The sequence below is a fragment of the Nelusetta ayraudi genome, unplaced genomic scaffold (genome assembly GCF_046127955.1).
Source record: "Nelusetta ayraudi isolate G7.1 ecotype Tasmania unplaced genomic scaffold, CSIRO-AGI_Nayr_v1 ptg000062l, whole genome shotgun sequence".
NCBI lineage: Eukaryota > Metazoa > Chordata > Actinopteri > Tetraodontiformes > Monacanthidae > Nelusetta > Nelusetta ayraudi.
Window position 1 is genome coordinate 792,742 of NW_027466112.1, and position 24,545 is coordinate 817,286.

Genomic DNA, 24,545 nt, shown 5'->3' on the forward strand with positions numbered 1-24,545 from the left:
TGCTGAGAAAGGGATGAAGGAAGTGAGGCAGAGCAATATAGAGATGTGGGTTTGTGTGTGTGTGTTTGCTCTTGTACTATCGTGTCTACTGTGCGAGGAGGAGAGGGAGATGGAGGAAGAACAGAGTGGGAGGAAGAGGCGGTGCAGTACATGCGAGTATTCCTCTGAGGGACAAGTCGGCTCGTCCTGCCAAGGAGAAGACCGGGAGAGCATGCACGAAAACAAGAGGGAGGGAAAGGAATGTGAGTGAAACAGAGAGCAAATACAAAAGCGTTGAGGGAGTGAAAGGATGGGATCCATTGATCAGGAAACACAATTAGGAGAGCGTGCGGCTGGGCTGGGGAAGCAGCCACTACTGTTGTTGACGGATGTGATGTTTTGACCCCACGGTTCGCTCTCGGCTTCATCATACTTTAATGATGCTCCACTTTGCCAATGGGCAATTATAAGGCCGTCGCAGATAACCGCGTTAGTGTATTAGCGGGAGAGGGCATTGGAAGGACATGGCCGAAGCTAACGCCAACCCCAACCGCTCTTCTCCCTTATTATTCCTTCATATCCTCTCCCTCCACTGGGGGTTGAAACATCCATCCGACCATATTCCATCAACACATATCCTGTACAGCTGTCTTAGAGCAAAGGTGAGGGTACGCCCTGGACGAGTCGCCAGTTCATCGCAGGGCCAACTCAGAAAGACTATCATCATCATTGTAAACAGCCGTCCTTGCTTGCAAATAATTGGGGGTGGTTAATTAGCCGAAAGTGCATGTCTTTGGACTGTGGGAAGTGGCCAGGGTACCAGAAGAGAATGAATATAGACACAGTGAGAATGTGCAAACCCCTCACAGAAAGGCCCCAAGTCATGATTGAATCCACAGCCTTTTTGCTGTCTTCCACCTCGCCACCCAGAGTTGAAATGGTGTGCAATGTTAAAAGCCCAACAATCTTATTTCCAGGCAGCCTAATGTATCTAATCCAGCCGCGTTTGCCTCTTCGCCCCCATACCCCCCCCCCACCCCCCGCTTCCCATCGCAACTCCCTTGATCTCAATTGCAGTTGTTGCCTCAAAGACGACCTCTGCAGCAGGTGAAAATTGGCCCTGCAGATGGAAATAGCAACAGCTCTCTAAATGCGACAGGTGATCCCCGCTGCTACGTTCAGCAGAGGCGCGATTAGATTTTGCCTGCACCTGATTCAGATATTGCCTTTGTACTGTGGCATGTTTGATTCTGTTTGAACTCTCTCTTCGTAAGTAAACACGGCGACACGGTCGCTGTATCGTTTTCCGTGTCAGTTTTTCTTTTTTCTTTTTTTTCTTTTTTTTTTTACACCTCCTGAATTTTCGGGGCGATATCCTGATGGGCCCGTGGTGTTGTTGACACAAGGTAAATGATCTCCCTCTCCGCTTTCATCTTTAAGCACCACCTGACTCATCGCCTGACACCCAGCGAGGAAACAGATGACATCTCTTGATGTTGACTTTGGTTTTTCCTCATTCGCGCCAGGAAAATGCCAGCCAGGTTTTTTTTTTTTTAATGACATGTTTTTAGTTCCCGCCACTCAAATAAGCCTGTGTGTGGGAAATGGCATGTTAAGCACAGTGGGTAATGTAGTTTTACAGTCGCTCGCCGCTCGTAGAACTTCAGCCGCATGGGAACTGCAATCGTGAAGATGGTGGTGCGCTGGTCGTGACTGTCACCTGATGCTGTCATCTTGTCCTTCACGCGTCAGCTTGGATTCCGCGGCGGAGCCTCCGTTTTGACAAACTGGGACTTCAAGTTGGCACCTCGGAGAAGAATGTTGATTGGATTACCGTCGCAACATCGTCGTTCGAGGAAGTCGGAACACCTCTGAAGACAGCCAGAGCAAGCCAGCTGTCGACAATCTCAGGTTGGCCCACGGTAGAGAATTTTGTGAGATTTCTTTGTTGGACTCTGGATGAATAAAACGTTTTCTTTTTTTCACTTGCGGTCATGTTGTCGTACGGTCTCGGCACTCTTGACCTGGCCTTTAGATGTTGAACTGCACTGATCTTTTTTTCCAGTTGGAAATCAAGCAAGAACCAACTCTAGATGATAGCAGAACAGACCAAAGATGTAGTTTTTATTTTTTCCTCAGCGCTGTGGGCGGCTATCCTTGGACCCATTCAAATCCTGCACAATGTGAAGCAGTCTCCGAATTGGGTTGCTTCACAGCTGCATATAGTCTGGGAGCTTTCACAATGCTTAATCCTCATGGACTGTGCTATTATGCAGATGTTGTGAAAGATTTTTGTCCCACTTGATTTTTCGATTTTTCGGGGATACAGATTGTTTTTGCGTTATCCAGTTTCCAATGTGCTTTCCTGGAAACCACTGTTGAATAGAAATGTTGTTTTTCCAAAATATAATGCGTTACCAAAGTCTCTCTGTGGGAAACCAGAACGTTAGTCATCCTTGACTTTGTTGAACACGAACGAAGGGGAACAGACGGATCAAACAATTAATCAGGCAAAAGTCGAACTTTGTGTTACTTTACGTATAGATAGGTACAAAGCTAGTCAGCAGGAAGTGTGCCAAGTGAACTGGCAATAGAGGGCATAGCGAGAAGTTGGGAGAGATTTTGGAAGAAGCCCCGTGTCCCAATAAAAATGTGAAGAAAATGTTTTCTGCAGTGCTGAAATGCGGATAAACCAGCAGTAATGTTTTAATTTGCAGCTGTAGCTCCGTCCAGTTGTGAAATTTCTGTGGCCGGCTGCCACGTCAACAAAACGCATTTAGCATAATTGCACCTTTGGTGTAGGCCTCTCCACAAGGCAAGGTATTGATTTTCTCTCCCTCCGTCTGTCTCCCTTGTGCTCCGCTCTTTGTTTTTCTTCTCCTCCGCTTTATTTTCCCTTCTGCATTCCTCAGCCAGCGCTAGCTCGCTCGCTCACTCACTCACTCACTCCCTCCTCCCCATGTCTCCTCATCCCTTGCTCTCCCACATCACTTGCTCACTCTTATTATGGGCGCTCGAGTAGAAAAATGGTAACAAGAATGGAATCTAATTACAGTAGCCCAAATAATGCTCAGGTAAGTGACACCAAAAGCAAAGCCGACAGTGGGGCGATTCCTCAGTGAAGGTGGAGCAGATGTTATTTTCTTTTTTTTGCACAAGGACAGAGCTCAAACAACACTTGCTGCTTTGATTTATTGTGTTGATTTGTTAAAAAAGATCCAGTAACAGCTCTGCAGCGTGTGGGAAGACCCTCCTCTTCGACCCTCTCTGAAATCTGAGACGCAGACCGTAAAGCTTTGCTGGCACATGCGCACAGTCTCAGGCTGTTCACACACTTGGACGTATGCACCGTGTGTGTCCACGGAATGTCTTGGCACGCACATTTAACCACTAATGTTTTTCGTTACTTGGATTTGTAGGTTCTTATGCGCATTAACTTGACAAGATGAAATAATGCAACCAAGAAAGAGTCTCAGACGTGAATCCAAATTTTTACCATTGGGGTCAAAGACCCCTAAATAGTCTAATAACTCCACCCCCTTTTTTTCATTGGCAAAAAGTGGGATAGCCCGAAAGAGTCTTTTATATGCTGATGAAAAGGCAAGAGACCAGTGGCCACATTCTGTCTCCATCTCATCATGCAGAAAAGAGTACTTGTTTCATTTCTTTTGTGTTTCATTTCTTTTGTGTTCAAATGTCAAGAAAACGTCGCCAAATCTTTTTTTACGGGGCGACTCAGACTATCAAACAGCCGCCGCAGAGGGTTCTTAAGGCGATGGCGGATAGTTGAAGCGCTGCGGAAGTTAACGTTTAAGGAAACATCAAGGACTCCAAAACTTGTTGAAAAAGCCAGAGCTAAAAAAAAAAGTAAAGTGTCTCAAGGCCTCAGGCCTATGTGCAGTTTTTTTTTCCTTTTATTTAAGATTTGTTGGAGATCTACTCCAATTTATTATTCAAGGCAGCACTGATGGTTCACCTTTTGTGTTTTTATACTTGTCTGCACTGATCTCCATGGCAAACCTGTCAGCCCAGCGACTCATATGTAAAAGGGACATTTGAGTGGTGCCACTGGAGATCCAATATTGCCAAGTTTCTCCATGCAGCCTCATGAATGTTTTATTCGTACTGTACAATGTGAGGCAGAAGGAAGGGACGCTGCTGTATTACGGTGCCTCTAGTTGTGCTGATTTTTTCAGTTTTTCTGATGTCGGCATGTCAGTTCCTGGCCCTATTTTTTTTTTTTTTTTTACTACAAAATATTAGATGAAATCTCTTGGGGATAAATCTGCCAAAAATACAGGATCTAATATTTGCTGTGAGACAGCGGCCGCTTCCTGCCTGCTTTACTTGATGGACGGCGATTCTGGTGGTCGTTTCAGTGAACAGGCTCGCGTGCACAGATTGTCGAAGTGTGTCTTCAGCAATCTGGTTACATTTCTGGTTACAAGTCAGTACACGGAGGAGATGTGTGTGTAGTGGCCGTCCGTGCTGACTCGCTCCCGTGTGTCGTCGCCAGTGCTAACATGAAGAGGGAGGTATATTTATTGTCGCTCTGTGTGTGTGTGTGTGTGTGTGTGTGTGTGTGTGTGTGTGTGTGTGTGTGTGTGTGTGTGTGTGTGTGTGTGTGTGTGTGTGTGTGTGTGTGGCATGTTTTGTGTGTTTCTGTAAGGAGGGAAGAAAAGCAACGTTCCAGGAAGTCATTGAGGGCCCCTCGAATGGCAGAAGGCAAAGTTGGAAGTGTGAGGGGGGGTGGGCAGGAAAGTTGGGTCAAACAGAAGAGGCAATGAAAGACATGTGCGGGCACTCGCAAAAACTCAAGCACACGCAGGCGCGCAGGCACACACACACACACACACACACACACACACACAGGCTACTATATTATTACTGTACCAATAGTCGCTCCCAGATGCTGGCTGTTTATACAGCTTTAATCAGCTCCGATTCAACCCCTACCTCTGCGGAGCAGCTGCGCCAGCACGCACACACGCACATACGGACACGCACACATAAGGAGATGTACACACAAACCAGCAGCAGGCTAGAACTTGCTATTTTTAGCCACAACCTTGGGTCTGCGATGTAGCAAAGAATGCAGCAACAGGCTGAATGCAGTCTTTTTCACCCGGGCCAGCGTCCCGGCGCTTTTCCCTCTTGACTGGACACAAAGTGTGCCGCCCGAGGGAGCCCAACGACGGAGTGACCTCGAGTGCTGCCTCGCTACATTGTAGGAACAGGGGTGCCACAAGAAACATCTTGAACCAGCATATGAAAGAACAGTTTTCCGCGTAAACTAGCAGCAAGGGCGCAGGAGTCTGTCCCACCAGGGTCTTCAGGATTAAACTACATTTTTAAGTTCCTTCACAATGTGCTCACGTGCAAACAAGTAACGGTATCGGCTTTCTGTCCATCCCGTCAGCCTCTGCTGTGACCGCTTTACAGTCAGACTCTGACTCTCAGCTTGTCGTGGGGAATAATCTGCAGATGGATGAGCCGGTGTGATCGACGTGCCTCTTGTTGTCAGCAGACATCTCACTCGACGGCCGGGCCGCATTATACAGCCTGGTCACGAAGTGGAGCGGAGGGCTGGGAAAAGTCCAGAATTCTGAATCGTGAGTCTAATTCACCCCGCGTTCAGGAGAGTCGACTGAAGACTTTGGGCATATTTAAAGGCCCAACGGGCGGACGGGCGGTGAAATCTGAGAGGCTTCGGCAATCAGTGTGTTTTTTCTTTTCCTTGTGGCGAGCTGTTCCCACGCCGTGTCCCCGGACCGGTCGGCTGCAGCTGGACGTCGGCTCGGGAGCTCGGCGGCGCTAAACTAATAAAGAAATGTGTCTTCTCAGTGTTTTGAATTTCAATGAGGCTCAGATGCGGACTGATCAGGTGGGAGGGAGGGGATGTGGTGGGGAGGGGGGCAAGTTAAAATTGATTTTCAGTTGAGTAAAAGCAGATGCATGAGGGCGCATGCGCGGGTACAGGTGCCCACGCACGCACGCATGCACGCACATACACATACGCATACACGAACGTCAGCAAGAATATGCCGGACCAGATTTGCAATCACCCACACTTATATTCAGCCAGACAGCGCGCGCACACACGCACACACACACACACACACACACACACACACACACACAGACACACACTCTCCCCTGTATTCAGGAGGAAGGTTAATTGAAGGTTAGAACTGGGGAGCTGCAGACGAGAGGCTTTCAGAGGTAATACATGCGAATGTGGGTATCTGCACACGTGTGTGTGTGTGTGTGTGTGTGTGTGTGTGTGTGTGTGTGTGTGTGTGTGTGTGTGTGTGTGTGTGTGTGAGTTCTCCACCCCTCCCTCCTGTACTTGCCCTGACCTCTCCATTCCTCGCTTCTTCTTTTCAGTCTGTCCTTCTTCACGTCCAAAGCCCAGTCAAAATGTGCAGCCATGCAGATACCTACAGTCTCATTAATTCAACCCGTCGGCTACGCACCCCCCCCATCCCCGTTTTACCATATGCAAACACCTCCTCGAAAAGGTTAATGTAATCCGCCGCTGCTGAGGTTAACTATCTGTGGCTACACTTTAAGAAATGATGTGTCAACAAATCCTGTTCCTTTAAAAAAAGAAGAAAAAAAAAAATCCATTGATCGTTTTAATCTGTATGGATTTTTAAAATTATGCATCGTGACGTTCGTACTTGACATTTCAAACGAGGATGATTGCATTGGTTAAAACAGTGATATTTTGCTCATGAAAAGACTCATCGTCATAATGACGATCAGAAGAAAAGGGCAAAGATAATTATCAGACGTTGTCGAGTTGGAACAAAAAATATCTCCTAATTGTTGTGTCGGGGTTTTCGTTGAAAGGCTGGGCTTTATTATTTCTGGAGTGCAAAAATAAGTCTCTCCACTGCCTGTTTGATCTTTTTATAAACCTAAAACCCACAATAAAAAAAAACGTCAGTCGGATGGGCCCAAAGGATTATGCCTGAAATGTTCAGTCCAAGTGGCTTTGCTTATTTCCTTGTTCGTCAAGTCGTCAATCTTTGGTTCTTTCGCGCTTGGTGTCTGCGTGCGCTCCAGTGAGGCTGCACTGTAGCTGACCGAGACTCTGTCTCCTCCCTGCAGAATGTGTGAGGGACGCTTTCCTGCAAGCGCTGAAACAAGATGACCATCTCGTAATTTAATCAGGCATAAATACACACTGGCTTCCTGTTGCTGATGGAGGTCTACGGGGGGGGGGGGGTTCGTTGCACGCCGGTGTTGAGTGTTAACGCAGAGACCTCGGCTACAGCCAATGGCAAGTGTTGACGCGTTAATGAAATTGGCAGGGTGGGGCGGCGATATACAGTCGCTTTTCTCCGAGATTTGCTCGTGGCGCTCGGCCTGTTTATGGTGTCACTGATCAAGGTTGTCTTGGATATGTTCAGATGCATGTATGAAAATATAAATGTCAGAAATCCAGGAGTAAACAACAGTAGGACGCTACTTTAGTGCATGTTGAACGCAAGTCTAGTTTATTTGCTCGCAAAGTCCAGTTTGTTTGAGCGAGTCTGAACGTGCGATCAGACTGTGATGCAGCTCAGATGGTGAACTCCACCTGCTTCAAGTCAACCCGATGCAGGAAGCGGCCTACAGTGCAGGTCGTTGTGGTTAGCTGACCGAAGAGTCAGGTTCCCTGTCTTCTCCTTCAGTGATTCCTGTCACAGCGCCACAGCAGGCGAGGAGGGCAATAGATACGCTACTCACAAGGTTTTCTTCCTGTCTGACATTTAGGCGTGAAAACAAGCTAAATGGAACCCAGCCCTTAACAATTGGGTAAACTGCAGCTGTGTTTACAGGCGGGGCCTGGTGGGTGTTGCTGTACATGAGAATGAGCCTGGTGTCCGGACGTGCGTGTCTGTCTGCCTACATGAAATTGGCACTTTTGCGAGCGCAGAGGGATTTTTGTGTCTTTGTGTGCATCCGTGTATGTGCGCGCCCCTGCTGTCGTCGCCGCTCCTACCCCCAACCTCAAAGCCTCTCTCCCACACACACACACACACACACACACACACACGCACTCATTAAAGTGTCATGCTGAACGGGGCCACCTATTCTATGCACGGAATGCGGCTGCAGGATGGAAGGGAGCAAGGCAGCAGCCATATTGAATTCCTGGAAGAAAAAAAAAAAATTCTGTGCCTGTAGGGGCTGCGAGGTCATGAGGCACCCGGTACCATCTCACCGGGGAGTGTGGGGGTCGAGTACGTGTGGTGGTTTGCGTCTGTCGGCTGCTGAGGCTACAGAAGGAGGCCCGTCACGTGTTCTGTATTTATTTGTTAGCTCGGAGGAATAAACTGGTCTGGTCAAAAAAAAAAAAAAAAAAAAAAAAGTTTAATTAACTGTTGCGAGATGAGTTGATTATGGCACATCAGCCGACGATATAATCGCTTATCAAGCCAAAAGAAACAAACAAGCGCTGCCTCACATCCATCCAGATTTTCCCCCCGCCCTGATAAATGATGGTGTTTGATGGTTGAAAGAGGTTTTACTGTGTGTTCAAGCAGCACCTCTTAGGCAGCCTCTTCTCTGAGCCATTTAAGATCTCTATCTCTATCTCTATCTCTATCTATATATATATATAATTATATAAACCTTTTAATGTGGCACCCTGGTAAAAAACAAAAAAAAATTAGCGATTCCTATTCAGCTTCAGTGATGCCTCATGAGGTCAAGCTGGTGGCTGTTGCTGTAGCGAGTCGCGAAGGTCTTCTCGTATTTAATCTCTCTCGTGTCATTGACCTGGATATGAAGTCGAGCTGCGGTTCAACTGCAGCGTCGTGTTTCCCAGTGTTTGGCCAGCATTGCGACCTTACACAGCTCAGTGTCACACAGGGGTTTTCGTGTTGCAGTTCTGTTAATAATGGGACCTCCCGCGGCACGACCTGCTGCTTTTGACACGGCGTTGACAGAGTTTGGTGTGAATAAGTGATGGGAAGGCGTGAGGTGGAATGACGTATGAAGCCAGGAGGTCTCTTTTCCAATCCAAACACTCTGTTTGGAATCTGTTGCGCAGTTGTTTTCGAGGCAGTTCTCACGGTTAAGACATTAAGTCATTGCTCCAATTAAGAGACGGGCAAAAGAATCTCGTAAAAAAAAATACTTGGAACGTGAATGTGCTTCTGAGATCATCTGATTGCTTTTGGGATTTCAAAACGACCCTCGTTCCAGATAATTGGCATGAAAAGAACTGCTTTGTAAAAAAGTCCGCTGCATTATTGTGAATGCATTAACCTTTTGTGCCACCAGGGAACAAAAGCACTGGCTTTGGGGTGAACAAATAGGCTGGAGATTCCACTCCATACAGAGGCCTTTGCTGAGATTAGAAAGGGAAGTTTGCACCTGAGCTGCTGTCCGTCTCTCTCCCGCCTGCTCGTCTTTATTACTCTCCCCCTTCTTCCCGTTTCCCTGCCACCCCTCCACTTTCACGGTAAACAGACAGATGAATAATTTAATCTCAATCGATTCGTTTGTTTCTGGCTCAAATGTCAGGGTGTCATTTGATCACTCTCCCTCCCTCCCCCTTCGGCCGCCTTCCCCACCTCCTCATTAGCGCACGGCCGGCCGCGTGACGGGCCCCCCCTCCCCTTTAATGATTGAGAAAGACGGGAGGACGCCGCCCCGTCTCGGAAATGGGTCCGTCCGTCCGTCCGCTTCTCCGATTGTTTGCGATACGCGTGCGTTTGTTCCTGCTGTGTCTCGTTTGCGCGGGAGAGCCGTCGTCGCGCTGCGATTTTCTTTTCTTCGCCGCCGCCCCCCCCCCCCCCCCTGCTCGAGGAGGAGAGTCGGAGGAAGCCTGGCAGACTGGGGGCGGATGGGTGGACGGGTGGGAAGAAGTAGAACAAACAAGGCGGGGAAAACAGCCAACAGATGAGTGATGTTAAGATGAGAGGAGGTGGGGAGGGAAAGACGGGTTGATGGAAAGCGGCGGAGAGAAATCCGGGCAAAAGTTTGAAGCACGTCGTCTGAAGCGGGAGCGGAGAGTGAACGGCAGCCGTCGCAGGGAAGTACGAATAAATAAAACAGAGGAGTGTAAACATGAAACAGAAAAGGCCTGAGGTGTTCTCGCCAAATTACCGCGTCAAGCAAAACAACATGTTTCTCGGAGGGAAAATCAAGCACATTACCGCCAGTGTCTGATTAAACTATGAATAAAATATGATTCATTTAAAAGTTTGCACAATCGGATGCTTGGCTGGAAACGGCTCCGGAACAAAGCTTCATTTGTTATTCTCACACTTTTTTTTTTTTTTTTGTTTATGATTTCCAGCTAAATTGTAATGTCATGAACAGCGGCCGCCAGGCGAAGCAGTGGACGGACGTGGAGCTCGCAACGTGACTGTAGATCCGCAGCTTTTTTCAAATGTGGCAAAAATCATCCGAAAGAACAGGACAAATTTATTTCATTCATTAACTTTAAAGAAAATTGTTCAAAATATTTACTGCGAAAAACAAATTGCACTGATTGGGTTAAACTGCACTGTATGAACTCCCTTCTTCTTCTTCTTCTTCTCCTTCTTCTTCTCTTAATTTTTCTTTGTCGTCGATTTGGCACCTGCCGGTGTTGCCGTGTTTGGCAGCTATTGTGCATCGTTTCAGAGCCAAGATAATTGGTCACGCTTCCTGCGCATCTGAAGATGCGGGCGCTACCAGACGCAAAGGGAAGAGCATTTAGTTGAAAGGGCGGACGGGTAGAATCACCGGATTTGAACTGAATTTCTGAATGCGAATGCTAGCTCACTTCATAGCAAAAATAAAAAGTGAAAATAAAGTGAAGTGTGTGCGTGTGTGTATGTGTGTGGGAGGAGAGGCGGCTGGTGGGAGGAGTCTCACAGGCCTCAGTGCAAAGGAAGAGGAGGGCAGCTGGTTCACATTTCCATGGTGCAGGAGGATGTCAGGCAGCTGCACCTCAGCTCTTAAGTTGCCTAACCCACACACACACACACACACACACACACACACACACACACACACACACACACACACACACACACACTCGCTCCGTGGTGTATGCTCATTGCAGCCGTTGCTTTGGTTTCATTCATGAGTCGGTGTGGCTCCAGGCTGCGATGCCCAGGTGACTCGGGCGGCCCCATGAGACCTTGTTAGTGACAAAGAGCCAGACACAAACAAACTCGCCGTCCGCTGAGCCCATGGCTGCATTTAATATTAGGGGCATGGAGGGAGTCACCCCACATCTCAAACGTTTTGCTGCAGAGCCTGAATTTAAGAGGGAAAAACCTGCATGGAAAGGTGGGAAAAAGTTGTTATCAAGGCGTATGCACATGAGTGAATGAGTTCACAGGGATTACATTAAGTCCCGTATATGTTCCACAGACACACTCACAGTCAGCTGACGCACTGGCCAAAAGCCTCCTTGCTGGAGATGACGAACTCTGCCTTGGGTGACTGTGAGCGCTTTCACATTCATGAATGTGATTTTTTTTATTACAGAAACGCTTCATTGCATTTCACACAACATGGTGAGAGATTTTCATAAAAGTACTGTTTATATTTTTTTTTAAAAAAAGCTCTTTGGCATCTTCTTACACAAAAATGACCTCATATTGGTTGTTGTTGCTTCTGCTGCTGTTACTATAAAGCCTTTTCTTAAACATACAATATTGCTGTAGCTTTAACCTGCCATATTTGTCGGATCCACACTAACGTAGAATGCTGCAAATTCTGTTCTTTCAAGACAAATCGAACCACGTTTTCAATATATCCGCGTGGAGACATTTTCCTTTCTTTTTCGTTTACGTTGGTGTCCTTGGCCTCAAAAGCATTCCACTTGGTGAAATTGTTTCCCTGCATGAAGCACAGCAATGCTGACGTGCATTAGCAAATGTCACTTGAGCCGCCATCGACATGGGGGTGAATAGTCCATCCATTCATCCATTTTCTGTCACCGCTTATCCTTGCACTCTGGGTCATGGCGGGAGGTCTGAGCCAATCCTGGCTCGGGTGAATAGCCAGTGGGGCGAATTTCACTTTTGAGTGAATTATCTTGTTGTGAATTGTCTTTTGCTTTCTCTTTTTTTTTTATTTCTTTTTTTTTCTAAATCACTCAATACCTCTTTACAGCACAAAAACTTTACCCCCATAAAAAAAAGTTTTAGGATGAGGAGAAAGAACATAATTCCAGTGAAGGCAGAGTTTCTATTTCAGTGTCAGTCTTTTACCGTGGATATTTTATTTATTTATTTCATTTTATCGCCACAATCCAATTTCGCAGCATACAAATTACATTTTACTATGCTGGGGATAAGCTGCCGTTTTTAACATATACGAGTGTGCCAAAGGCCTGCGGATTTTGGGCTTTTTCTTGTTGACTCTCCAGCTCCTGATTGTGTGTCACTGCGTCAGCTTTACCTCAGAGGCTTTTCTGCCACCATGCCAGCGAAACACTGGGCTGAAATAAGGGATGAAAGGGGTAATAGCGTTCTGATTAATTTAATAGTACCTGTTAAGCCTCGGAGTGTGTGTCTGTATACCGGGGATAAGTGGATATGTAGTTCAGGAGCATTGCGTAAGTTGCGGAGAACGCACATAGGATTGTTAGTGTGTGGGTATTGTGCAAACACACACACTTTCACACACACCACACACACACACACACCACACACACACACACACACACACACACAGGAGCCGAGTCTCTCGAGAAGACGGTGGAGGCCGAGGTTGACCAGATGGAGCGCCCTGCTTCTTGCTGAGCGAGCTTGACGACAGCTGAACAGCTTGAGGTGTACCGGAGTGGCAGGCCACAAACACACATGGATGTGTACCATACACGCTTACAGGATAGTGGAGATGAAAAGTGACACAGTGGCCCACCTCACGGTGGCATATCTGACAAGAAGGTCACGCATTAGCATTTAATGCTAATAAGGCGAATAAACACCTTTTTAGGGCCCTGTGGTGCAGTGATTGGGGGATTGTGGTCGAAATTGCAGATTTTGCCGATTCAAATGGAATCCAGCGGTAAACATGGAATATTGATGACTAGAATTTTGAAGGAAAAGGTTATTCCCCGGGGTCAGCTAACACATGGGACCACCAGCCCTGCCCTTCTCGACACAGTTCCAGCATAGCAGAGCAGCCCACCTGCAACGGTGTCCGCTAAGAAGAACCTGTGAAGCCTGTTAGGGTGAGAACATACACAGCCAGCAGTTCCAGAAGGACTCCTACGCGTCAGGGTGAGAACATACACAGCCAGCAGTTCCAGAAGGACTCCTACGCGTCTGTTGTAAATTCTTGCCAATATAGTCTTGATTGAAAGCATGTGCAAAAGACCACTGTGGACATACAGTAGTTGGAAATAACAGGAAATCCAAGAAATGTAAATGGAAAAACTGCGTTAGGATGAAAAGAAATTGAAGGACTTATGTGAGCTACACAGCACGTCAGACCAGACCATGAATGAAGCCCTCGTTACTTAAATTCACGCGCTATGGCATCGTCTACATTTTTCAAATACCATCTCTCCGTCCTTTACCGCCTTCCCTTCTCAACCCTTCCCTCTTCCCTCACATTCCTGCTTCCTTCTTCCGTCTTCTCTGTGCTGCGCCACTGCCGATCGTGACTATCCAGTCAGCCCGTTCCCTTAGCTGTGATTAGGGGCTTTGGATTCCAGCCTGCATGCATTTCAAGGCCCGAAGGCTTTGGAAAAACCAGACATCTCTTCCAATCCAATAAAGAACAGTGAGTGAGGGTAATCCAAATGCGCGCAGCAAGCAAGCGAGCGGTACACAACTCTGCTGGTGAATAATGGAAAACAAAAAGGAAACATAAAAAGCAAAGGAATAAAATGGGCTTCCTGGTTAAATATAATCCAGCTCCCCTGCCTGGCGCCAAGAAGATGAGCAGCTTGCTGGTATGGCAGCCAGCTTTTTTTTTTTTTTTTTTTTTAGCTGCGCTGCTTCTCAATTTATGTTCACTCTGTCATTCTTTTGCCACATTTAATTGCCCTGGTGCATCACAGAAACTCTTCAGTATTTCCCCCTCTGCGTTTTTACATCTGCTCCCCCGATGTTCTACATTGAGTTCTGTCAATATGTCTTCCAGTGCAAATTTTCGCATTGTGCACTTCAGACGCAGGCCGACGCTGCGCGTGGTTCTAATCAGCCCATTACTCTTTGTTCTCGGATTAAAGGCGTGGATGTGTCGGACAAGTTCTGAAGAATTTGGATATTTATTATTGTGTGTAATATATAATTGATTCACAGATGTCAGATTTTTTATTTTCTTTACTTCGTCAACATCGTTATTGCCTTTTAGTGATCGCTCGTGATTTAATTGGGTTGATCATGCGCTGAGTGAGAACATTTTACAGCGTTAGTTTAACTTATGTAACAACAATCAATTTACTTGGTGGAATTCAAAAATAGCTGAAAAGAAAACCATTAGATAATATGCATTGCCAGCGATCAAAACACTTTCAAATTTTCTTTTTAAAAAAAGTTAAAATTGAGTCAAATTGAATCAAAGAGAGCTCCGGAAAGCGTTCCTAATCCGCATAACCATTTTGAATTTGATTTTGTTGTGTACTTTGAGTCGGATATTGTTAATGGTCATGTAACGCATCATGCGTTAATTTTTGGCACCTATGCGCCTGTATTCTGCACCAAAGGACTATTAAGTTACTGTTGTTGCCAGGGATGGTGAGCGCTTGGCAGGGCCGCACCGTGGACAATGGCCACTGTGTGAATTCAAGACACTGGGATGAAAAAATATTTTGTTTCCTCTCCTGGGAACCGGCTGAGGTTTGGCATCGGTCGCAGTTTTGTTTTTACCCCTTGACAGCTTCTCAAGGAAGATTTACAAGATGAGAACGTGGGCTGCGGTAATCTTGTCACCAAAACCCCCCCGAAAACACTGAGGGTGACACCAGTGGCCAAAAGCGAAAGTCTGTGTCCAAGGCCAAACCTTTTAGACGAGTCCAGCAAAGCAGAAAATCTACCTTGAGGCCTAGCGGGAAGTTAAGACCCATTTTGTCGACTGCTTATGCATTACATTGAAAAAATGTGCTAATCCACAACTGGATTACAGACATAAAGCGTCTTCTGCATTTGACAGGATTTCACATACAGCCGTGAGGAGGAGAGTCTAAGTTTGGTTGCATTGGCCTGCGCAGTGCCGACTAAACTTAGTTGCCAGTGCTTTAAACCCGAGACACTGGGGTTTATCTCCTGCAAAGGTTGCCGATTCAGGGGCAGCAGGATTTTCAGTGCAGCTCATGATCCCTTGCTGTGTAATTTTGAGCCAAGTGCTGAAGCAAAGTGCTGCATGAAGCTCTGACTGTGCCGTGCGAATGCAAGACTTCTGTTTCTGCCAGGGTTCCTCGTCATTCTGGTTAAAAAATATTGTTTATTCATCTGGAAGATCTTAAACACAGCCCTCCCCGAGCTTCGAATCTTCATAGCTTGTGTGCAGTCATATGATCTGGATGGTGGGCACAATTTAGGAGATAAAGAGCAGGTGTCTGGCAGAGCGGGAGGAAAGTCTGCACTTCGGTAGCTTATTTCAGGGTTCCACTGCACTTTTTTGGTTGTTCGCGACAGTCATGTGTCAGATTAGCTTGATCAGCGCTGTGAATTCTTGCTGCGTCTTGGTGGGGGGAGAGTGGCCACATATGGCGAAACAGGATGGAGGATATTTGACGAAAAAAATTAGAAAAATTCTGACCTGCCAGACTTTCTGTTATAGTTGTGAGATCGCTGATCTTTGATTGTGTCACGCCTCACAAGGTCAAGACGCACGTTCGTCAGTCCCATCGCTCAGTGACGGAAAAAACATTGTTTGAGAATGTGAAATCGTGTAGTGTGACCCTGACATTACAGTGGATACCGTTACCAGAATACAACACATACAGTGTGGAGTCCAGTCTATGAGGCCAACGTCCATGAAAAAAAACTATTATTAGGTTTGTTTTCAGCTATTTTTGAATTCCATCAAATAAACTGATTGTCGTTACATAAGTTAAACTAACGCTGTAAAATGTTCTCACTCAGCCTTCAGAACCTTCAGTGTGCCAGATCATGGGTGAGCCGTTCTTTTTTGCAATGTCAGTGTGGTTTTCCTGGAAAGGTTGAGTAAAAGAGATCAATACTCGGCAATAATGTGACTTATTTGTTGACATCCAACTCATGTTAAAAGCATCATGGTTACACTTTCCTGTTTCCGCATTCCCTTCCTTGCTTTGCAAGAGTGAACAAAAATGGCTCCAATTTTTTAGTCTTTTGTTTTGACTTCTCCAGAACACGCGACATACTGTCGGCATACATAATATATGTGCCTGATTTAACTCTAAAAATTGCTTGTTTGTGTGTGGCTGGCTGCGTGAACACGTCACTCCAGTTATATTATGCAAGGACCTGCCCGCATGTCTGTTTTCCCCTCTTTCATTTTCCCTTCTCCTCTTCGTCGCGTGACTGAAAACACAGAGTCGCACGCTGCCTCTGAGCTCAGAGTGGCACGACTCCGGCTAAAGGGGAAAACGGTTGACGGCGAGGCGGCGGAGAGAAAGGGGGTCCTGTTTATGCACGACATAAAGGCCCCCCACTCTCGCACCACTTAAAATCAGCGTGGGATACCGCAGACAGAACAACAAACACACCCAGTATCCTCCCGCCCACACCGCCCCAGCGCTGTTTTTGATTGCAGCAGAATAAATTTACATCGGCGTTCTTCGGTCGGCAAAAAAAAAATCCAGACGATTGCGTGCCTGTGTCGTCGCGCTCACGGGAGGTTAAGTGAGAGAGTTAAATCGAGCCGGGATGGGTGGCTATAGGTAGCGGATCCCTGCTGTGGAGGAATTTGTGGTGCTAAAGAGGAAAACAGATTTAAAGGGGGTTTACCAGCTGTCCAACCTCTCACCTCTGACCTTTAACACATCCAGAAAGGGCCTCAGACACTCGGGCTGTGGCTCCGCCTCTCCTGAGTGATCTGATCACGAGTGGACACGCTTGAATAGTGGTGGAAACGAGTCCACCACTGAAACCTAATGAAACCGTCCGAGTTTCATTAGGGGGCACTAACGAGATCAGTTCACTTTAAGGGTTTTTTTTTGGGTGGTTGGACGTTTCTGTGGGAACGGCAGTGGATCCTGAGCCACCCTGGAAGACCTCAGCTCAACTCTTGTGCGAGTGACAGTACAGTTTTATACCTTAGATAAAGGGTACCACAACAAGACACCCTGTATTTTGTGGTCATTAATGCAATAATCTTTGATTGCACGGCACGTTCTAATGAATCACCTTTCAAAAGACCTTTCTATTTATTTTATACTAGCCCCACATACATTTTGGACCTGTGGTGGGATTTTAGCAAATTTTGAAAATTGCCGCGAGGGAAACTAATAACGTGGTGCTAGATTGCACATAATCTAAATTTATAAGGCGTAATTGTATAAAAACTCCTCACGGGTCTTGTGCCAACACAGCAGAAATGAAAGAGACTCTCCTTTGGCTCCTCCTTTTCTCCTATTCTGTTACTTCTCAGTGTATGGAGGCTGGTTCTGTCTGTGGACGCCTTCAAAGAAAATGGCAATAAAAACACAATGGACACTTTTTTTGATTTCCCCTGGTTACGGTAGTTATTCCACCTATTCTTTGTTTTTTCCGTGGACTGGGCACAGCTTGTTGCATTGCTGCCACCTTCAGGTAAACAAAAATACATTTTTTGTCGTTCAAAGGTGAATATATATATATATATGTATGTATATTTATTTGCATATAGAACAGATTTTATGCGGTCCTACCAGAAGTGACCAATGGAGATGCATGAGTGTCAGGTGGGAACATATGTGCTTAGTCCACGTGTGATCGGGTCACTTTGAGCAGATTTTGAAAACAGGTGGAAACAGTCGAGTCGGTGGCATGCAAGCAGTGCATCGCTGGAGGGTTTTGTTGTTGTTTTTTTTTTTTTTTTAAAAAAGAGAGGCCGTTGGTGGCGGGGTCAGGGGGGATGTGAAGTATTCAAAGACATACACTGGCTGGGCCTCCGCCAAGCTGTTCTTGTCCAGGGCGTGCTTTCTTTGCACTCCCTGACGAGGAACAAACGATGTGTTGGCAGTGGCTGACGGCACAGGCCAGAAATGATGGCTATAAATGCCACCACCCATCAAGCACTGCCCGTATAGGTCCCTGCATCATCTTCTACTGCGGTGGTATATTCAGCTCTACAGGCCAAAAATCGACAAAATATTTGTGACATTGTAGATTTATGTGGAAACCAAGCTAAGTGTTCAATGATCTGCACAGTGGCAAGGCATCCACATGTGGCCACTGTGCCCTCTTGCTGTGCCAGTGATTGTGACTTCTCAGAAACTCCGTCTTGTTGTTTGTTTTTTTTCCTGGCATTTACATCGTCCACAATAACCCTCTGTCTGGGGCACAAAGTCTTTATTCATAACAACAGCAGCTGACAACACAGCACACAACAGACAACTCTGTGTCTCTATGGTTTAATGTGCAGAATTCATTAAAACCCAACATGCCACATTACTGTCTTGGACCGAAGCCACTGCCACAATCCCACGCACGTCCATAAAAAGTCTGAAAGCAAATTTCTACATTCTCAGCAGGTCAACAAGTAAAACTGTGAGCCTCACTACATTTCTGAAAAACCCTCCCCTCCTCAAAATGCTGTTTTTTATGTCTTTGATAACATTGGAGAACTGCAGACACAGAAATCTAAACATTTTGAATTTAATGATGCACACAAACAGGGTTACTAAACCACCAATTGTTTGGTCTGTACTTTCAGTTGGATCCCTTTTTGTTGTGATGCTGCTACCATTACGGTTTTGTTGCCGTATATCCCAGACAAAGTGCAATTATATTTCTTTCTCCGAATAGAACCGCTAAAATTGGAGTACCTGCATGCTTTTTCGTGATGTTGTGTCTTTTGCAGTATTTCCTGAATTGATTTTGCAACAATCTTAGTCCAGATCAATGCATTTCACCTTCTATAAGTCTTCTAGGCAACAATCAGCTGTATAACAACAGAGATTGCTAATTACAGCGTCCCTTTTCTTGTCACACGCAGCCTCTAAGACACCTGTCGTTTGAATTTGAGATCAGAATATAATCATTCATCCCCAGCTGATTCTACATTTCTGTTTATCATCTCATCTGGCTTTAAATCTTTAAAGCTGCAGGCCAAGGCTTGTCTTCAATTTTTGATTTTTGTCATCATCACCGCAGTCTTTTCTGCTGTGTGTCACATCCACCCCCACCAAATGTTAGGCATCTTATTTTTGTTGGAAATTAAACTTCTCAAACCACACAGCAAATGTTGCACAGTGAGCACTGCCAATTACACAGAGGAGTTTTTGGAGACGTTTCCTAAACACCCTGCTCTTGCCAGTCTTTCTTACTCCTCTCCCTCCTCCTCCTCCATCACTTAGAATAATCCGCCCCATCCACATCTCGTTCCCAGGTTGGAAATCACGCTTTCCTACCTCATTCGTCCCAGACGACCTACAATCTTGCCCGAGCCATGCCAAAATCTTAAAGGGCATTTAAACCTCTGGCCAGTTGGTGTGATGCTTGTCTAACTCCTTTGGCAAAAGGCCAAAAAAGTAGTGTCACCCCCTCCTTTTCCACTTTTCCAACACACACACACGCAAACACACACACACACACACACACACACACACAAAACAAAGTAGTTGTCATCCTCATGCCATCACACCCTCTGCCACCTGTTGTCTGTCTTTGGCCTTCTTTCCCCTTTCGTTCCTTTCAGAGAGGCTCTGATGCCAACAAGTGTTTTGCACACTGTCCAGTGTTTTATTTCACCCACCAAGTTGTGGCATCAAAGGATGGTGAGGTTACACGGAAGAGATATGGTGTGTCGCCAGCCTGTTCTCTAAAGTGGGTATTTAGGAGGTCAGCTGGTCGCCCAAAGCCTTCCAGCCTGCAATCCATTCGGTCCCACTGCCCACCCCAACGCTTGCCACTGTGCACTCAACCTCAGCCGAGGTGGATCTCAGTTAAAAGCCTCCCAGCCCTGGGTGTTCAGGACAGTGCAACCCTATGATGTCTACAGTAAACCCATTTCCTGGCAGTCCAACTCAGGGCAGCACCTGGAAGGAAAAGAAAGGTGGATAATTCACTGGGATTCTTCGATTTTTACTGTGTTTGTCTTATTTTCCAAGCAGCTTCTTTTGTTTTAAAGTGCGTTTTTAGGCCCACACAAATGCAGGCATTTATCACAGCAAACATTTTGCATGAAAATTCAGTAGCTTTCATGCTTCAGACAACTGTGGTATGATTTTGTGCCCGTTCATCGTGGAACATCAGAAAACATTTACTCATGAGATCCCAGTAGTTGAAGTCATCTCAGGGGTACAGCAGGTGGGCACAGCGAGTCGGCTTGTTGGCGACAAATACTGTTTCCACGCCTGCGTGGTGAGGATCAGTGAAGAGATAGTGGCTCATGGGAAGGCACCTCCAAGGAATTGTTGCCAGGGTATCTTTCGCTCCCTTAATGAGGTCACACCAACGTAGGTCTCGGTGCCCGCACAAACAACCACGTTCTCTGACAGAAGATGGTGCTCCCTAAACATTCTGCTCAGAATTTTACGGTCGCGGTTGAAACAACTATTTTTGAAGGCTTTGAAATGCCAACGGTGACAAATACCGGATGTCCCCGATTTAGTGCTTTGCGTCGTCAGATACAGGGGGTTGAGTGCAGGTTTGGCCGGCGTTGCATGCCACGTAAGCCAAAGACAAACACCCGAAATTAACTTGACACATCTTCAGACAAGTGCGAATGTGTTTGTCTTTACATAAGCTCTTATGCTCCCGCTGGGATGGTTAATTACAGGTGTGCCGTGTTTTGCAATTCTCTCGTGCAGATTATTCAAGATGGCGTGGATCACAACCAAACAGCGATGCTGGGAGGTTGATACACACAAGGGCATTTACATAATAGTCCTGCAGGACCATGCAAATCCATGCCATTTTTTTTTTTTCCCTCACCAAACATCTGCAATGCAAGCATAGTTTATTATGCATGAATTTCAAGGGGGGAAGGGAAGCAGAGAAAGGGAGTGAGGTAGGGAAGGAAGCACCCTTTGAAGAACGCCTAGTTGGATATATTTAGAAGCCAAACGCACCTTCGTTCACACCCTTGCATACAGTTGAGCAAGCCCTTGGTTGCATCACTGCTCTTTAATTAACCATATGCAGCCCTGTAAAGGTTTTCCCTCTTCCACCCTCAATGAAGCTATTCATTGCATTTGTAAGCGTTGTAATTACCATCAGTGTGTTGCATGCTTTTTGAGTGCTAGCTCTGAATACTACGTATCTTCTCTCCCCTTGCAGTGGCGAAGTTTAACTACCGCCATTGTTGCCATAGCTACAGCAGAGGTGCCACTCTCCAACTCCATACTACTTCTGTACTTTTTCCATGTAAAAAGCTGTTAACGCCTCATTGGAATCAACAGCTTTTCGGTCAGTACATTAAACATAGTGATAGTGATACACAGCTCATCAAAGTTGCAAAGTTTAATGGCACAAATCTATGTCAGTCAGTAAGAAAAAAAAGTAGTTGATGTAGTTGTTAAAGCCCTGAGTCTTCTACGGCCAGAGTCAAAGACTTCTCAGAGTGAGACAGCCGTGACAGTTACATAAAAAAATCAGACGTTATGGGCTCTGATCAAGGCAGTATTTGTTAAATCACCCTCACCCAGAAAAAAACATTGAAGAAAATGACTCAGGCTTATTTCTTTAAATCTCTGCTCCGATATTTCCCCCCCTCCATCAAATCCCCAAATCACTTTTGAACAAGGAGTAATTTCATGACTTAACTTTGGATTCTCATTCAGGTTGGAACATTTGAAATTGTCATTGCATATTCGGCTAAAATAGAAAAAAATAAAAAAAATCTCTTCATTCCTTTTCCGGCGAGACCGATCGGAACAGTCAGGGCTCTGCATTGTTTCAGCGTGATACTGTTGAAGCGAGACAGAGCCGGTGCCATTTCCCAGTACCACAAACAACAGCATTGTTGAAAGGTCAGCCAGAGCTCTGTTTTCTGGATACAAGTGGAGAGTAACATTATGTCTGCCATCTTTATCAACTGTGTACAATTATGTAGCCAACTAGTCATCTGTGCCCTTTTCATACAGTCTCTGACACACACTTGAAGATAAGAAGAACTTGGAGATCCTTCTCTTATTTGTTGAGGTTGGCTCCAGCGTGAAACGTGAATGGTGAACTTTTGCGTGCACAACCACAGACAGAGATAGCTGAGGACGTGAAATTGTACGAATAATTTGCAGGAGCTTTGTTTTGTGATCATATAGAATCAAATCAGTATGGGGAAATAGTCTATTTTCAAGTCCCCTGTCCTCAGAAATGCTCAACTCATAAAGGAAGACACTGTAAACGAAATGTGATCGATTTTGATATCCAAAGATCGAGAACCTGGTGGTTGTTATCATTCTCCATCATTTTCTTCTCCAATTTCACTTGCGTGCTTGAAAAAAAAAAAGAGGAATCAGTCATGTGCTTCTTCCTCGTTTTCAAACATTTCATGAAAGGAGTGAGTGCTGAGCTGCATGGATGGTTCTTATCGTTGAACTTGAGCCTACGCACGCCCTCGGGTTATGTATAGTAAGCCAGCTCGATAACAATAGCTGTTGTAATTGCGTTGTGAAGTTTGTTTGGCAGCCAAAGGTGGAGAGAGAAAGCCGTGGCCTCACGGGATGGCCATAAATCATAACCTAGGCATCTTGTGAGCACTCCCACAATGGATCTTGTGAGCAATTCCCTGCAGGCATCGCAGGATTCCCTCTAAACCGGCGTATACAATCCAAGCAAGGTTCAAGCACCCTTCACAATCTGATACTCCCCTATTCTTTCTGTTCTTTACCTCGTCTCTTGTCGCGACACGACCTGCCTTCCAGGCTGAAGAACAAAAGTTAAACAGATAAGGACACACGAGGCTGGTCGTGTGTGCCTGTGTTTGTGGTGAAAGATGATCTAAGCCTCAGAGAAACACTGGCTTCTTTTATGGGAAAAAAAAGAGAAAGGGGGGCACGGCCACGAAAGCCCTATTGTTGTTGTTGTTGCTTTAGGGTTTTTTTTCTGGTTTGTTTGTTTTTTTTTCTCCAAGTGAGCGTGTCAGACGTGCCAGAATGTATCTGTTCCAAAAAGCCTATGAACCCGGGATGTTTGTGTGTACTTAAACCATACATAAGTGTTATTACACACATTTTTTTCCCGCCCCGAAAATTTGCACGCAACCACATTGGATCGCTGGCTATATTCAATTCTCTTTAAAACGCTTTTGATTTTTTTGTTATAATTTCTATTTTAATTCTTTATATTTGCACCAGTTTCCCGCTCTGCGCTTCCTTCAAATACTTTCCGTACACTTTCTGCCGTCAACACTTGACAAAAGCAACATGCGGGAGGCTCAAATGTGAGGATTTATGAAGTGCACCGAGGCTCTTTGAGAGCGCTTGCTTGATGGATGGTGACCGTTGACAGAATATTATCTGTAACCTCTAGGTTGCCCTGACAAATCGCCGCTCCAGGCCGTCCACAATAAACAGCATATTGTCTGCACAGCTTGCGCTATAAAGAACGACGTTAAGCACCCCGAGTGCAGGTAATTATCTCATTCTTGAAGCGTCGTCTTCGCCCTTTGTGGGGAGATTGGCTCCGTCGCCGCTGCTCCCCTGAGCCAGGAGAGGCTCGCCGTCTTGCACAAGGACAGCGCAGCCAGGCAGACGCGTGCTAATCACAGGATGCCTTGTGATCAGCAGCCTTTTAAAGGGGAGATTTTTAGTTGTATTTTTTTTTTTTCTCTCTCTTTTCCTGTCTCGGTATGACAGGCTTTGTACCCAACGGACCCCCAAGTGAAGGTCCGAGCGAGTGTTTAGAGCTCTCCGTGTTCCCCGTCAGTGCACCGCGAGATAAGCGTGCGTTGAAAGTTGAACGACGTGGACACATTAAAAAAAAAAAAAGAAAGTTAAACACAAATTGACAATCTCATTCCGACTTGGTCATCAATCTCTGCCACTTCTGTCTTCCTTTTTATTCTCATTTTTTTTTTTAATTAAAAAGCGGCGGCTCCAGGAGGCGCCAGTCATACTAACGAGAGGGAATTCTGTGTGTGCGTGCGTGTGTGGAGGGGGTGGGCGTTCCCTGTCTTTATAGCCTGGGGGATTAATAGCAATTTGACTAAAACAAAGACTAACCGCCCGGATTATCATTGGGTGTCTGTAATTACAAGGCAGCGGTAATAAAAAAGGCGAAAGAAAAATTTGGAAATGCTAAATGTTGCGTCTCGGCTGCGAATGGAGGTTCTTCTTGTGCGAGTGTGTGGGGGGGGACCTCAGAGGGAGTAGTCGCAAGTGGAGAGCGGTCTTCAGTCTGGACCGCCTCCCGCTGTCACCGCGAGGATCAGACAACACACAACATCGGCAAATGTCACAAAATTGTTGCCGTTGTGGTAATTGGACGAGACGATCTCAAGCAACCTGCAGCAACAGCGACAATGTTTTTTAGTGCTGG

The 24,545-nt window shown here is 46.0% G+C and overlaps 1 protein-coding gene across 10 annotated transcripts in view; it reads left to right on the top strand.

The window, feature by feature from the left end:
* The window catches only part of ptprsa (protein tyrosine phosphatase receptor type Sa), a 209,083-nt gene that overhangs the window by 65,477 nt on the left and 119,061 nt on the right, over positions 1 to 24,545 (top strand). The window contains exon 3 of one of the 10 annotated variants that reach the window (XM_076040592.1): positions 1,732 to 1,890. The exons of the other annotated variants lie outside the window; for them this stretch is intronic. The gene's annotated coding sequence lies outside the window, so the exon portion shown is untranslated. The remainder of the gene's footprint in view (positions 1 to 1,731; positions 1,891 to 24,545) is intronic. 10 annotated transcript variants of the gene reach the window in all.